The 16,646-nt window shown below is 43.2% G+C and overlaps 1 protein-coding gene across 3 annotated transcripts in view; it reads left to right on the top strand.

Moving 5' to 3' along the window:
* Window positions 1-653: 653 nt before the first annotated feature.
* The window catches only part of DNMBP (dynamin binding protein), a 125,717-nt gene continuing 109,724 nt past the window's right edge, over window positions 654-16,646 (top strand). The window contains exons 1-2 of one of the 3 annotated variants that reach the window (XM_073685023.1): window positions 715-802; window positions 8,119-8,190. The gene's annotated coding sequence lies outside the window, so the exon portion shown is untranslated. Of the gene's footprint in view, window positions 803-8,118; window positions 8,191-16,646 lie in introns of all 3 variants that reach the window. The other 2 variants (XM_073685021.1, XM_073685022.1) reach the window with 2 other exon arrangements.

The raw sequence follows: 16,646 nt of genomic DNA, 5'->3' as shown, positions 1-16,646 counted from the left end.
TTTCTAGCTGGCCCATCCATAAACATGAAGACACCCCTTGACATTTGGCATCAGCTGGTGCAGTAGACTGTAGCTGCTGCAGAGCATCTTTTTTTTTTTTTTTTTTAAAAACAGATTCCTTTAATATCATTATTTGTTGCAAAGCCTGCTACTTATGCTAAAGAAGTTCTGCAGCAGCTGTTAGAAGTGAGTGAAAAATAATTGTTGTAGCATAATGTCTCGCCGAACCTACAAATCAGAAGGGGCGCCGCGGATGTTAGCAAGTAGGAGATGGTTTGTTTGGTGGTCTCGGACTACCGATGTGGCCACTGGACCAGGATCCTGCGAATCGATTCATTCATCTCTAGATACTATACAAACTTTTTTAAAAAATGTCTAAATACGCTTTACTTCGAAAAGAGGTTCTGCAGCAGCATTTCTTTATAAAATAAAAAAAAAATCATGGACGGATATAAAAAAAATTTTTCAAAAGTTTTTACATTTTACGGACTGTCCAGGAATTTACGGAGGGTTGTCAGAGCAGCAGCAGCAGCAGCAGCAGCACAGCAGCACAGCAGCAGCAGCAGCAGCAGCAGCAGCAGCACAGCAGCACAGCAGCAGCAGCAGCAGCAGCAGCACAGCAGCACAGCAGCACAGCAGCAGCAGCAGCAGCCAGGGGCGGAGGATCCCAGGCAGGAGGGGGGCAGTCTCATGACTCTCTCCAGGCGGGGCTCATTCTGGCCAGACTGACTTTCTGGAGCCTCCAGTAAGGAAAGAAAGTGACAGGCTGCCTGGGGAAAGACGTGCTGACATCGGGGAGCAGGTAGGGAGACCCTCCAAAAAGGCCAGAGTACCCCAAGAGGGGACAAGGAGCTGGGGACAGGGAGGAGTAAGACCTGGTAAACATTAACTTCTTCTCTGCAAGGTGGAAGAGCCACAGGCTGCAAGTGTGCAAGGAGCTACAGATGCAGCAGGGCTGAATTTGTCATTTAATACTTGAAATTGTAAAGTTTTCCCCGGCCGCAGTATTGTGTGAATTCCTGCAGTCCTATGTAAACCACAAAAAAACTCTCTGGCACAAGCGGTTGTATCAAATGAGCCAACTCAGCTCTGCTACATTTGTATTCCAGAGATGGCAGTGACCGGTGACTATAAGCAATGTGACCCCAGCCAGGCAAGATGTGATACTGTATAGTGCCGATATGTAACAATTATTATTATGTATTATTATTACTCTGGTTTTAGCTTCTGTTACTGTAATATTTATACTGTAGTATTTACGTCGCTTTTTCTGGCTAACACGGTACCGCAATATGATTCTTTATTGTGCAGCTTCTATTACTGTCGCTATTAGTCTTATCACTATTACTTCTATAATTTTCAGCCTTGTCACTAGGATTTCTACTACTTTATTATTTATTACCTTCATTCTTGGGCTACATTCACACATCTTTTCCCACTTTTACATCTGTGTAAAATGGACCATTTTTCTCTCTTGTGTCGTCCGTTTTGCACTCGTTTATTTTTCTCATCTGTTTTTAAAATCTTGAAGAGGTAAACTTTCTGAACTTTTCTCTGTTGATTCTTGGCAATGGATCGATTAAAACGGATGAAATGCGGATGGATAAAATTTAGCAAAAATTTAATGTCTTTCATTGATGACTTTTTTTATGGCTGCCCGTAGGCATTAAAGTCCGCGTATGATCTGCAAAACGGTTAAGAATAGGATGTGCTCTGAGTCTCGCGGATCAGATACACGGCTCTGTTTTTAAGGGCTCATTCACACGTCCGATTTTCACGTACAAGTGTCATCGTACCTATGATATTCTATGGGGCCATTCACATGTCTATGTTTTTTTGCGGACTAAGTGGTCCACGGAAAATTGCGGAGATATGTCCAATTTTGATCCAAGGATTGGATCAAAATCGTCAATTCAAATCAATGAGTCCGTGAAAGAATCGGACCGCACTCGGATGACATCAAGGGCTGTCAGAAAGGAGAAGGTGGAAAAAAATGTTTTTTATTTCTCCATCTACGAGACAAACTGATGACATCCGGACCGTCTTTCTTGTACGTGGAAAAATCAGACATGTGAATGTGAATGAGCCCTAATACTGATCTGTGTATGGATGAATGAAACAGACGACACACACAGAAATAACCTATCTTTTCAATATTGCTTACTTCTACTATGATCATTATTTTTACTATTCTTACTATTATCGTTTTGATTTTTGATTTCTTCTCAGCATTAGGCTCAGACACATTTCAATCCCCAGCATCTAAATTGTGTGACCGCCGCAAACACATTGACCGGAGCAGAGATAGTATTTGTATGCGGACGCTGGTCCTGAGAGACCCAGAAGGAGCCCTGACCATATAATGAGACACCAATATTGGAGGTCATTCGCAAAAGCTTATGTTGTCCGTGTGCCAAAAGGATCCTACACCAGCATGCAGACCAATGCATGTGGATGGGGGAGTTTACATGAGCATGTTACATATGGACTGATGGTCCGCGTGCAGAAAAGATCCAGCATGCACAACTTTTATTTATTTTACTCACTTATATAGCGCCGTTAATTCCACAGCACTTTACAGACATTATCACTGTCCCCATTGGGGATCACAATCTACAAGTGCTTCTCACTAAATTAGAATATCATCAAAAAGTTAATTTATTTCAGTTCTTCAATACAAAAAGTGAAACTCGTATATTATATAGAGTCATTACACACAGAGGGATCTATTATATAGAGTCATTACACACAGAGGGATCTATTTCAAGTGTTTATTTCTGCTAATGTTGATGATTATGGCTTACAGCCAATGAAAACACAAAAGTCATTATCTCAGTAAATTAGAATAATTTAACAAAAAACACCTGCAAAGGCTTCCTAAGCGTTTAAAAAGGTCCCTTAGTCTGTTTCAGTAGGCTCCACAATCATGGGGAAGACTGCTGACTTGACAGATGTCCAGAAGGCAATCATTGACACACTCCACAAGGAGTGTAAGCCACAAAAGGTCATTGTGAACAGCCCGCTTCTTTAGCAGAGTGCTGTATCTAAGAATATGAATGGAAAGTTGAGTGAAAGGAAAAAGTGTGGTAGAAAAAGATACACAAGCAACCGAGATAACCGCAGCCTTGAAAGGATTAAGAAAAGGCCATTCAAAAATTTGGGGGAGATTCACAAGGAGTGGACTGCTGCTGGAGTCATTGCTTCAAGAGCCTCCACACACTGACGTATCCAGGACATGGGCTACAAGTGTCACATTCCTTGTGTCAAGCCGCTCATGACCAATAGACAACGCCAGAAGCGTCTTACCTGGGCCAAGGAGAAAAAGACCTGGACTGTTCTCAGTGGTCCAAGGTGTTGTTTTCAGATGAAAGTAAATTTTGCATTTCATTTGGAGATCAAGGTCCCAGAGTCTGGAGGAAGAGTGGAGAGGCCACAATCCAAGCTGCTGGAGGTCTAGTGTGAAGTCTCCACAATCAGTGATGGTTTGGGGAGCCATGTCATCTGCTGGTGGAGGTCCACTGTGTTTTATCAAGACCAAAGTCAGCGCAGCCGTCTACCAGGACATTTTAGAGCACTTCATGCTTCCCTCTGCCGACAAGCTTTTTGGAGATGGAAATGTCATTCTCCAGCAGGACTTGGCCCCTGTCCACACTGCCAAAAGTACCAATACCTGGATTAGACACAACAGTATCACTGAAAACTCGCCTGACCTTAACCCCATAGAGAATCTATTCTAGAGAATCTATGGGGTATTGTCAAGAGGAAGATGAGACCCCAGACCCAGCAATGCAGACGAGCTGAAGGCGGCTATCAAAGCCACCTGGGCTTCCATAACACCTCAGCAGGGCCACAGGCTGATCGCCTCCATGCCACATTGCCGCATTGATGCAGTAATTGATGCAAAAGGAGCCCGACCAAGTATTGAGGGCATTTACTGATCATACATTTCAGTAGGACAACATTTCTGATTTTAAAAACATTTTTCACGCTGTTGTTATAAAGTATTCTAATTTACTGAGATAATGACTTTTGTGTTTTCATTGGCTGTAAGCCATAATTATCAACATTAGCAGAAATAAACACTTGAAATAGATCACTCTGTGTGTAATGACTCTATATAATATAGGAGTTTCACTTTATCTATTGAAAAACTGAAATAAATTAACTTTTTGATGATATTCTAATTTAGTGAGATGCACCTGTATATTCCCTATCAGTATGTCTTTGGAGTGTGGTAGGAAACCGGAGGGAGGAAACCCACACAAACAAGGGGAGAACATACAAGCTCCTTGCAGATGTTGTTGGTGAGATTTGAACCCAGGACCCCAGTTCTGCAAGACTGCAGTGCTAACCACTGAGCCACCGTACTGCCCTTAACTTTGATCCATTTTTCAGAACAGACTGTTTTTTGACCCTGCGTAGTTTTTTTTAATTCCTGATGGGTGATAATGAAGATGAAAAATCATTCTTATTTTTTTAATGGATAATTTTTCTTACAGCCTTTTACCCTTTGGAGTCCAGGTACTTAGACGTTATGCCTCTTAGATGCAGCGCGTACAGCTCTTTGCTTCGGTGACCGGCCACCTTGTGTTCCCAGATAGGTAACCTGCCAATGTCAGGAGAGTATCGCTAGCTTGCTGTGTGCTGCGGAGCCTGTTCGCGCCGCTCTAAGCTGGTGAGCTCGCTGGATCCTACCAGCCTCAGTCCCCTGCGCTGCAGAGGTAAAGCCGTCTCTGCCGGCCGCCTGGGAGAGCGCACAGCTTGGAGCAGCGGTGCCACTGGTTCAAACTGTCAGTCTTCAGGATTGCACTGTCCCTGCAAAGCAGAAAGTCGGGGGCTGCGAGCTGTGCACTCTGGAAGAAAAGTTTAGACCACCCCTTTAAATCTCATGCACAATGCTGGTAACTGTAATTAAAGGCAGCGGATGTAAAATTCATGGAGAAAAAGACTGTTTTGTAGCAAATCCACAAGTCAACCTGAGTCACAGCTTTTGATATGGATTTGTAGCAGATTTTGCTCTATGCAAATCAGCATTGAATATCCGCAGCATGGATTGACCGGTTGTGGCTTTATAATCCGCACTGCAGATCAAATTCTGTGTTTCTATTTTTTCTGTGCTGATTTTTTTTTCCCCCCACTTGTGTAACACATTGTGGATTTTTTTGTCCAGATATGTCCCTCGTATGTCTGCCCCACATGTACATACACGGTGAACGCTGTGTCGGTATCTGGCGCTGACAGTCTTTAATGGAGTCTTTATATTTTGGAAGTCGTGTCCCCAGTTTTCCCACGCTTTGCAAGTGTCAGACAAGATAATACAGGGCTTGATAAATATGGCGTTCAGCCTGAACCAGAGAGACTGAATTGATAAATTTGCCCTCCTGAATGGCAGAAGGTGCTTGGAAAGTTGCAGTTTTCACAGACTATTAGTTGCAAAGCAATAGTAGTCAGATGGTACGACAAGGCGATGGCGCTGCACCGTCCACTAGTCGTATCGGAGCTTGCCTGGGCCACGACTGGTGACCACCTCTTGTCCACCGTTGTAACTCAAGAATATGTGAATGTCAACATGACTTTTCTCTTAGCTTCTCTAAATTCCAAGTTTCATCTTGTGACCTGCCACAATCATACAATCGTGTGCCTTTAAAAGTACCTGGACACCTATGGGGGCTTTTTTTTTTTTTTTTTTTACTTCAACCAGTGTCCTAGCAGACAAAAAGCAGGACGGAGGCAGGCTCCCATAGAGTGCATGTTCTTAAATGACAATTTGATAACAGAGAGCAATAGCTTAACTGCTCACTTTTTTTTCTGCTTTAAGGGGTTGGTGCTCACTTTAGCAGCCCCTTCTTAGATGCAGCAGGGCCCCGTATACTCATCTTGGCATTGTGGCTGCCAGCGCTTGTATTACATTATATCACATGAACGCTGCAGCCTATCACCTGGATTGATGTAAGTGTAACTGCTGCAGCCCATCAGTAGCCACAGCTGTGCTCTTGTAACATAATGTCATTCGAGTGTTGGCAGACACAGCGCCGGTCCAGAAGAGAGGTATACAATGATTTTATTTTACATGGGGCACCGTTGCCATTAAGAAGGGGTGGTACTAGTAGTGAACAACCCCTTTGAAAGGGGGAGGTTTGTTACAGTAGTGTAGACAATAGCTCAATACATGAGCAGCACAAATATTTTCGTCTATTCTTTGCAACAATGTATCAGAGTGGACACAATGTATCAGAGTGGACACAATGTATCAGAGTGGATACAATGTATCAGTCTGAAGTCCAGATTCTCAGAGATGCAAAGTTCTCATTATGGGAAAGTACTTCTTCATGGGAAACAACGAATCCTGGAGTAAATCCCTGATCACAGCCACACATGGAGCTTCTTCTGCTGGGAGGGGGGTTGAGACAAAAACCACAGAAGGATTGAGCATGCTGCATGCAAACCCTAAAAATATGCGATTCCCGAGGGTGGATTCACAGGGGCTGTAACTTTACACCACTGACAAATCGGCAGCGAAACCTGCATCTATTATATTTTTCAGAAATAGTGCAGAATTGCTGCAGATTTCACTCTTATTAATTTTGTGACTTTTCCAAAGCAAATCGGCCTCAAAGATGTGAGGATTTTGCAGCAGAGGTACCAGGGATGTAAATTACAGCTTGTGTGAATCCGCCCCAATACGGCATACGGACAGTGATCGTCCATAAGACAGTTCCTCTGATAGATCTGTATGATTGGGGTTTAGTAATGTGGCGTCCAATCTATTTTATGTAAATTCAGCAGCACCGAAAAATCTGCACAAACCATCACATATAGCCACAGCCTAACAATACCATTAAAAGTTGTCTCAAAATCATAAATGTTAAAATTGCAAAGTTCTGGGGCAAACAAGCAACTTTGCATTTTACTTATTAAATATCTTCTCCGTTCTCAGGAATGGTCTGATTTTAAAATATTATTTAGTTCTAATTGCCTAGGTTACCAGCCACCTATGCAGTCCATCAGCGGTAGCCGGTCTCCTAGGCAAGCTGTTATTCGCAGCACATGTCCTGTTCACACCAGGCGATGCGCCGCTGATAACCTTTTTTATAGACTGAGTGAGGACTGTTGCACTCACTGGTGGACCCCTACAGGACTGTTGCACTCACTGGTGGACCCCTACAGGACTGTTGCACTCACTGGTGGACCCCTACAGGACTGTTGCACTCACTGGTGGACCCCTACAGGACTGTTGCACTCACTGGTGGACCCCTACAGGACTGTTGCACTCACTGGTGGACCCCTACAGGACTGTTGCACTCACTGGTGGACCCCTACAGGACTGTTGCACTCACTGGTGGACCCCTACAGGACTGTTGCACTCACTGGTGGACCCCTACAGGACTGTTGCACTCACTGACGGACCCCTACAGGACTGTTGCACTCACTGACGGACCCCTACAGGACTGTTGCACTCACTGACGGACCCCTACAGGACTGTTGCACTCACTGACGGACCCCTACAGGACTGTTGCACTCACTGACGGACCCCTACAGGACTGTTGCACTCACTGGTGGACCCCTACAGGACTGTTGCACTCACTGGTGGACCCCTACAGGACTGTTGCACTCACTGGTGGACCCCTACAGGACTGTTGCACTCACTGGTGGACCCCTACAGGACTGTTGCACTCACTGGTGGACCCCTACAGGACTGTTGCACTCACTGGTGGACCCCCACCGGACTGTTGCACTCACTGGTGGACCCCCACCGGACTGTTGCACTCACTGGTGGACCCCCACTGGACTGTTGCACTCACTGGTGGACCCCCACTGGACTGTTGCACTCACTGGTGGACCCCCACTGGACTGTTGCACTCACTGGTGGACCCCCACTGGACTGTTGCACTCACTGGTGGACCCCCACAGGACTGTTGCACTCACTGGTGAACCCCCACTTATGCCCATGGAAGTGTCAGTACATAGACCATCGGCTAGATTATATCTCAGCTTTTCTTTCTGGCGAAATACTGTAACCCTGCATACACAGTGGATTTTCTGCAACTGATTTGCATGTGGAAAATCTGCTTCCTGTTAAAGTTCCAGCAAAGTCAATGATTTTCATCTCATCCACAGACAACAGAGAAAATCTGCAAAAGATATTGACCGCTGGTTGGATTTTTTTCTGCATATTTCTCTCTTTGCAATGTAAGTCCGTGGCGTTTCCTCTACGAAATCTACAACCTTAAATATCTGACTTGATGCGGTTTTTTTGCTTCTATGGATATTCCATTGTGAAAAATCCACAGTATATCAGTCCTTTGTCAATGTAACCTAAGGCTATATTCACACAGGTTTTTTTTTTGTTTGTTTGTTTTCAGACATTCAAAACCAATGAGTTTTTAAGCAGAAACGGTTTCAGTAATCTTTCCGTTTTTTGGTGTTTTTTTACCAGTTTTTGCAGCCATTTGATTGACCAGTACTTAGTTTGGAGCAGATTCTTTCATGATCAAGCACTTTATTATTTAATCCAAGGATTTTTCAAAACCTCTTCAAGGAAAAAAAAAAAAAAAGCTCCAAAAACTCCTCAGATGAACATCAAAAAAAAAGATTTGCCATAGAAATAAAGTATGAGATTTCCAAGAGGTTTTTGAAGCTTTTTTTGAGTATTTTTGGAGAGTTTTTGCTTAAAAAAAAAAAAAACTGTGTGAACATAACCTAAAGAGGAATTTTGATTGGAAGATCGTGGTAAGTCTCTTGAGTCTTGTTCCACCGTTCCATTATCACACAGTTATCCCCACTCCAATGCTGGTGCAGCTGCTTTCTTGCAAACTTTCTAACCTTTGTACGTCCGTGCCCTCACACATCTTAAAGGGGTTATACCAACCATTAACATTTATGTCTGTCTCTCATTTTCGCCCATATTCTGCAGGAAACAAAAATATCAATGACTACAAACCCTTCTCAGCTGATCCTGGATATGGGATTTTGGATTTAGAGTTTTTCCCATTAGCAACTTTTTTATAAGTGGGATTTGACCATTCGCGTCCCCGTGTCCTATAGAGTGCATGCATGATATGGGAACACGGGACCCCAGTTGGTCCTACTAATATCCTGTACCCTTGCCCATCTCTCAACATGGCCTTATTGGTGGTCACCGAGCTGTCATGGAGGAAGGACACATCCTTGTTTTATGGGAGATGGTTGATTGTTTTACTAGAAGAGATGGGAGGATTTACTATAGTGTTAATACGCCCAGGATTATGGCCACCAGGGATTTTCTGCCGCACGGGTCCCATCCTTGTGACGTGACTCTAGGAACTGTAATGAAGATCGACGGGGACATATTTCATAATCGGATGATGGTTCCGGTTTCTTCCACTTCCCCTGGAGAAGGCATTAAGCCGTCTAGGTGCTTCAGCTCTTGCTCCTCACTGCGACCTGTGTATTAAAATAGACCGGCACATGTCTGATCCTATCTGCAGGATAATCTGCCTCGCTCCAGAAGGGCTGGAGAAGAGCGGCTTCATTGTTCTCAGTCTTATGATGTCCAGTATAGAAAGCCCTATTTTAATATTCCCTATTAAGAAAATGAGGGTTAATATACAGTGGTCCTCTGTTTGGGATCCTCATCTCTTGGCCACTCGCTCTGGAGGACCCGACCTGTCCTGGATTACACAAATAACTCATTGACTAGATAGGGCTCTGCGTAATGCATAATTTCCCCTGTTGGGGGCACTGCAGGAAGATGGAACACTTACAGCCAGGTTTCCCAACAGATTACGAGTAGGGATGGGCGGACCCATGGAAGTCCAGGTTTGACTGAACTTGGGTCCAAAGTTCAGTTCAGGTACCTGAACTTTAACCCGAATCCAACAGAAATCAATAGGGTCCTGAACTCTTTCTCAAACAGACTAGGTGTCCGGTGCGAACCCCGAACTTTACAGTTCGGGTTCACTCATCTCTAATTAATTCGCTCATCTCAAAGTGATTGCTGAGGGTCATAGGAGAAGACACTTTTTGAACACTTTATTGGTAAAGGACCCATCTAACAAAAAAAGAACACAGCCGCACTCTGTAAGGGCCAAGGGACACTGAAAACATAAGATCTAAACTACATTGTTGCTAAATAAAGTGTACTTACAAAAAATTGTACTCACAAAAAATAAAGGTTTTTAGCCCATAAATTGGCTAATTCATGTATGCCCATCAACCACAGCAAGGTGACCTCCCACAGATGGGAGGTCACCTTGCCGTGGTTGATGGGCATACATAAATTGGCCACTTTATGTGCTAAGAACCTTCATTTTTTGTAAGTACACTTTATTTAGCAACAATATAGTTTAGATCTCATGTTTTCAGTATTTGCACATACCTTGGCCCTTACAGAGTGCTGCTGTGTTCTTTTTTTTTTTTGTGTTTTATGCAGTCATTGCAGCTTGTACCTGTTCACACTATATGGAGGTGCTGGTCAGGTTTTTTGTTTTTTGCAGGACCCATCTAACAAGTCAGAGTTGTCTAATTATAAATTATGTGGAATTGCAGAATAACAATTGTCAAGACAGTTTGTTTTTTTGTTTAGATGTCAAACAGAAAATGCTGTGCCATGTTCTGCCGCCCCTGTTCACCCCAAGTGCCAGACATCCCCTGGCAGCCCCTCTCACCCTGCCCTTCCTGGTGCTTTGCATACCTCTAACTATTGTTTTTTTTCTTAAGGGTGTGTTTCCCCAAAATACACCTTATTTGGGGTGAGGCTTATGCAAATGTGTCCTGACATTCAGCATTTCTGGCGGAGTCCATAGGAGTTGGTTTATTGGTGTAGGAAGGACATAAAATGGCCTCAGAATGGGGATTCAGATTGTGGGATGTCCTGTAAGCTTTCGGGGTGACTTCCTTATGCCATAATGGGGAATAATATATAAAGTGTTGGTTTTTAGGAGACCGTCCCTTTAAGGCCATAAACGGTAATGAAGCCTAGTGATACAGGGATCAGTGGTAAGAATGAGAAAATCATTTTAATACTAGAACTTTTTTTATTTTTCTGTTTCTTTATGGCTTTTGGAGAAGATTGTCTTGTATAATAAGTTCCATCTCGGGAGTCTGGATCTGTTCCTATGATTGTTGTTGAGGACGGCCGCACTGACTTGTTGGGTGGATGTAGCATTAGATTTTCACCTTAGTCATTGATTATTATGCAAATATGTCTAATTATCTGGTGTTTTCTGCCACAGTTCTAGTTACACCTGTGAATCGACTTATCACGTATTTCCTACTTTGCTGCTACATTGCATCATTGGATTATTGAGCAATATTCCTTTAACCCCTGTATACAATCAGCTGTCTCTTCCGAGACCCCCATACACAGGAATGATCGACTCTGATCAGAGCCCCTGTGTTCTGTATGAGAGAGACGCTGTCGGGCTCCTCTGGGGGCAGGCTTGGACTGGCCCACTGGAGAACAGGGGAATCCCCTGGTGGGCCACAACCCTCTTATATGACCAGTAGTAGACACAATATGTACAGACAAAGGCAGCATCTTATCCATTTACCAATCTACCCAGTTCTATGTTATATACGTTTGTGATTGAGGATAAGGTCATATTTGCATGTAGCTGAAGAGTGGGGTCCTGGAGTTGGTTACTGGTGGGTTCCTGGCTCCCCAGTCCGACACAGCGGAGCTTTTCTCCCAGAGAACATAAGTTCGGCTGGATCCTTCTCTCCCCCGACAGACGATGTTTTCCCCTATAAACTACTGGATCATCCCTCCGGATTCTGCCCACTTTAGTCTGTGTATGGTGGTTTTTCTACTTGCGCACCAATTTTGCCTCCTCTCCAGTCCATTAAACCCGACCATCAACCAGAATAAAAACTGATCCCCAGGGTCCGGTCTGTGTGAATGGATCAGTGGTGCTTACGTTTGATTGGCACATTAACTGTATATGGGAGCGGTGGCCACGTATTTGCACCACCGCTCCATTCACATGGGGGGCCCCTATTCTATGAAGCATGACTGCTGGGAACCCACTGATCGTACATTTATCTCCCATCTTGTGGATAACTGATCCATTTAATATACATTATAAAAATCTAAACACAAAATCCCAAGGCCACTGCGTGTGTCCTTTGTCGGATAACCCCTTTGGGTCACTATTATTCTCCTAATTGATCTTAAGAAGTCATCTATTTAATTAATAAATCCCCTAAAAGGAATTTTTTTTTTTTTTTTTAAACAGCGCCACCTTTGACTATGGGCTGTGTCTGGTATTGCAGCTCAGCCCACTCTATTTTAAAAGGAAGGTTTGCAACTTTTACTCATATACCAGTGACAAGAGCAGAGGGCGAGATGAGAAAAGTCACATATGGGGAAAAATAGTTTTGGAGTGGAGTTGGCATTTTGTGCGGCTGTGACACATCCCCTGTGTCCTTTGTACGTCTGGATGGACGTCATCGTTGTATTACAGGCTGAAGAGGAGGTTCCGGGGCTTTAACATTTCATTAGAGTCGTTGTAGATGTCAGCAGTGTTCCTACGACGGTCATCAGGTCCATTGTACATCGCGCTGCCCACTGCTGCCAGTGACGGCTGCCGCCATAAATTGGCCTTTGTGACCGGGGTTTTCTCTATTCATTACTATGAGGCTGTGGGTTTATTCTCAGCGTATTCTGCTGCTCATTGACTGGGAAGAAGGTCCTGACATTTCCTACAAGTAATGAAAGATGGAGGATGTGGGACTATTGTGCTACAATGTAAGGGAGCAAAAAACGTTTTCTGTTTGTAAGTTTAAAACCTCACACACATTATGATTCTGGGGGCAGCGATTTTTTTACCTGAGCGCCAGGTAACCGCATATAGAGAGATGATTTTATAGCAACACATGGACCATAGACCGGTTCTGACTTATTAATTGCTGGGTTTTCTAGGCATGTGCTGTGATCTGAGATCACGGCAGGGAGGCGAAGGAGGTGGGCTGTGACATCTATTGTGAATGGTGGACTCAGTACCTCAATATACAGTAGATAACAATCAGTCATTGCACAGGAGGAGGAGGTGAGCTGTGACATCACCTATTGTGAACGGTGGATCCTGTGCTATCTACTGTATATAGAGGTGTTACCAGACATTGTACAGGAGGAGGAGGTAGCTGTGACACCACCTATTGTGAATGGTGGATCCTGTGTTATCTACTGTATATAGAGGTGTTATGTGTAATTGTACAGTAGGAGGAGGTGAGCTGTGACACCACCTAGTGTGAATGGACCCTGTTTTAGCTACTATAAAGGATAGAAGGCAGAGGGTGGTTATAAATGGAATATACTCAGATTGGGTAAGCGTCACTAGTGGGGTACCACAGGGGTCTGTACTAGGCCCAATGTTATTTAATATCTTTATTAACGACATAGTCAACGGGATAAATAGTAAAATATCAATATTTGCAGATGACACAAAGTTATGTAAAACAATTAATACAAAAGAGGACAGTGCAGACCTACAGAGGGATTTGGATAAGCTGGGTAGGTGGAGCATTAAATGGCAAATGAGGTTTAACGAGGAGAAATGTAAGGTCATACATATGGGAAGGAAAAATGGAAGTCACCAGTACTCACTGAATGGGAAATCATTGGGGAATTCAGAGATGGAGAAGGACTTGGGCATCTTGATTGATAGCAAACTAAATTGGAGTGCCCAAAGTCAGGCCGCTGCTGTAAGGGCAAACAGGGTAATGGGATGTATCAGAAGAGGTATAGCTGCAAAGGAGGAGAACATTGTTCTTCCACTGTACAAAGCACTGGTCAGACCACACTTGGAATACTGTGCTCAGTTATGGACCCCAATATATAGAAAGGATATAAATGAGCTTGAAAAGGTACAAAGGAGGGCAACAAAATTAATAAAGGGAATGGAGGGACTGCAATACCCAGAGAGGTTGGCAAAACTAGGACTATTCAGCCTGGAAAAGAGAAGGTTGAGGGGGGACATAATAAATGTGAACAAATATGTTAGGGGACAGTATAGAGATCTTGCCCGGGATTTGTTCAAAAGGAGGGATATTACGGTAACAAGAGGGCATTCACTAAGACTGGAAGAGAAAAGGTTTCAGCACCAGCATAGGAAGGGGTTCTTTACGGTAAGAGCAGTGAGAATATGGAATTCACTGAGTGAGGAGACGGTAATGTCGGATTCACTACACCAGTTCAAGCGGGGACTGGATGCATTTCTAGATACCAGGCAGATTTCAGCATATACTTAAAAATAAAATAAAATAGTAGGTTGATACAGGGATTTATTCTGACTGCTGGTTTCAGAGTCGGGAGGGAATTTTTTCTCAGGTGAAGATTGGCCAAATCATTTGGGGTTTTTGCCCTCCTCTGGATCAACTTTAGCAATTACAGAACTAACAGGTCGAACTTGATGGACGCAAGTCTTTATTCGGCTTTACAAACTATGTTATGTTATGTCCCCTTCCTTTGTAATCTTCACTGTGATGAAAATTGCAAGATTTTGGTGTCATTTTCAGTATTGATAATGATCTAGAAAATATATAAAAATAGCAATAAATATAAAATCTTGATTTAAACAAGGGGTCATTTTCTGATGACACATTCCCCTCTAAGGTATGTGCATATCATGCTTTAGATGTGTGTGAACCCGACAAGTTTTTCAGAAGGAAAACTCTAAAAGACATGTCGGCGTCTTTTTTTTTTTTTTTTTCCCCTTTTCCGGTCGTTTCCTGATCTTTTTGTGAAGTCTTTGGCCGCCGTATTTTTTTTCACTTGTACTGTATAAACTAGTTAGGCGCTTGAAGTGTGGTCAGGACACGTTTTAACCGCTTTGCATCTTTGGAAACCTGAACTACTTAATAGAAGCTCAAAAGCCTGAACGTGTGCACAGCGAGTGGTTTTCACATATTCCTTATTTTTAGTATTTATTCAGTACTTTTCACATCGTTTAGAGCGTTGCGTGTGCACTTACCTTTACTCGGATTAGTTGTCAGGATCACAAATGTCCACAATCTATTCCGTATTATTGAACCTATTAAGCACTTGATTGAGCCCTATAGATCTCAGGCTAATTATGTGTTTAATATGGATTATAGGGGATATCCGTTCATGCAGTGTACTGTACATAAGCTGAGCCCACACATGGACCCCGTCTCCCGCTCCAGGATGAAGCAATTGTTCTAACTTGCGTCACGATTGTAATAAATTAGTTTATCAGCATCTAAACATCCGTTAATTACCAAGTCACTTCTTATTTCAGGAGAGTAATCCTAATATTTGTGGAGGGGCTGTAATACTCCGGGTGATCGCTGGCTCCATATGACTACTTTTTTCTTTGTATCCTCATGTTTTCCTCGGGAACATCTGTTACTCTGCAGATTTCTCCAAAACCGCTGTCCTTTATTATGTCATGTGATGTAGTAGACAGAGTAACCCTTTAAGTGATCTGGGTTAGTCAAGTCTTTTGTTAAAGGGCGACTCCAATCAAAAATATTCATCACTGCATAGATACATATCCCCACCCGTAGGGGGCAGTATCTAGTAGTGGTTAGTATGCTTAGCAGAAGCTAATTGATGGGGGGGGGGGTGGGGAAGTGACAACCACTTCTCTGATCCTAAAATATGGTGACAGTAGTTGTCACTTCCAATCCATTCATTGTGCGTTACTCAGCACAGAAGTGACATTCAGGGCAAAAAAACACTGAAATCTTTGTTCATTTTTGTTTCGTAAAGCAGATGTATTATTTTGTTTGTTCGTTTGCTTCCTAAATGCAGATTGAGCAGCTTTCTAAATATTCTTCATTAAAAAAATTTCTACAATTTTGCTGCTGCTGCAAAGTGTCTGTAAGTCTAGCTGAGTGATATGCAAAAATGTTACAAATCTCTTAGTTCTTGCTCTCTGCTCTCACCATCCCTTCTCTCAGTGTTAGAGAAAGCAGCCGGGAAGGTGTTGTACACAAATCCGCAGTGGAAAGGGGAGAGAGCATCTTGAGAGAGGCAGAAAAAAACAGGCTATAGAAAAGAAGGAAAGCACATGGCGAGGAAATTGCAGAATAGAAGTTGTGCCGGTCTATTAACTGCTGAAAACCTCAGCATACCGGATACACATAAACCTTACATCCAACCGATATTACTGGGAGAGATACTCTAAGGGAGCAGTCAGACGGCCGTTTAAATTGGACCACAATGCTTGGACTGGCCACCGCTCTCCTGACCCGAGCATGACAGCTGCATAGAAATACAGTGGTGAGAAAAAGTGCTTGCCCCCTTCCTGATTTCTTATTCTTTTGCATGTTTGTCACACTTAAATGTTTCAAATCACAAAACAAATTTAAATATTAGACAAAGATAACACAAATAAACACAAAAATGCAGTTTTTAAATGAAGATCTTTATTAAGTGAAAAAAGAAATCCTACAGGGCCCTGTGTGAAAGTGATAACCCCCCCCCCACACACACACACCCTTAATGTATGTTTTAACTGTGGTTTATCACATCTTTGGGAAGTGGAGTTCAATTTCCCTAGCCACACACAGGCCTGATTACTGCCACACCTGTTCTCAATCAAGAAATCACTTAAATAGGACCTGCCTGACAAGGGGAAGTGGACCAAAAGATCCTCAAAAGCTGGACATCCTGCTGTGATCCAAAAAAAATTCAGGAACAA

Source organism: Phyllobates terribilis, unplaced genomic scaffold (assembly GCF_046119375.1).
Source record: "Phyllobates terribilis strain yellow unplaced genomic scaffold, ASM4611937v1 Scaffold_5__5_contigs__length_657084704, whole genome shotgun sequence".
NCBI classification, from domain to species: domain Eukaryota; kingdom Metazoa; phylum Chordata; class Amphibia; order Anura; family Dendrobatidae; genus Phyllobates; species Phyllobates terribilis.
The sequence above is the reverse complement of the archived record's forward strand: the minus strand, read 5'-3'. Positions and strand labels throughout refer to the sequence as shown.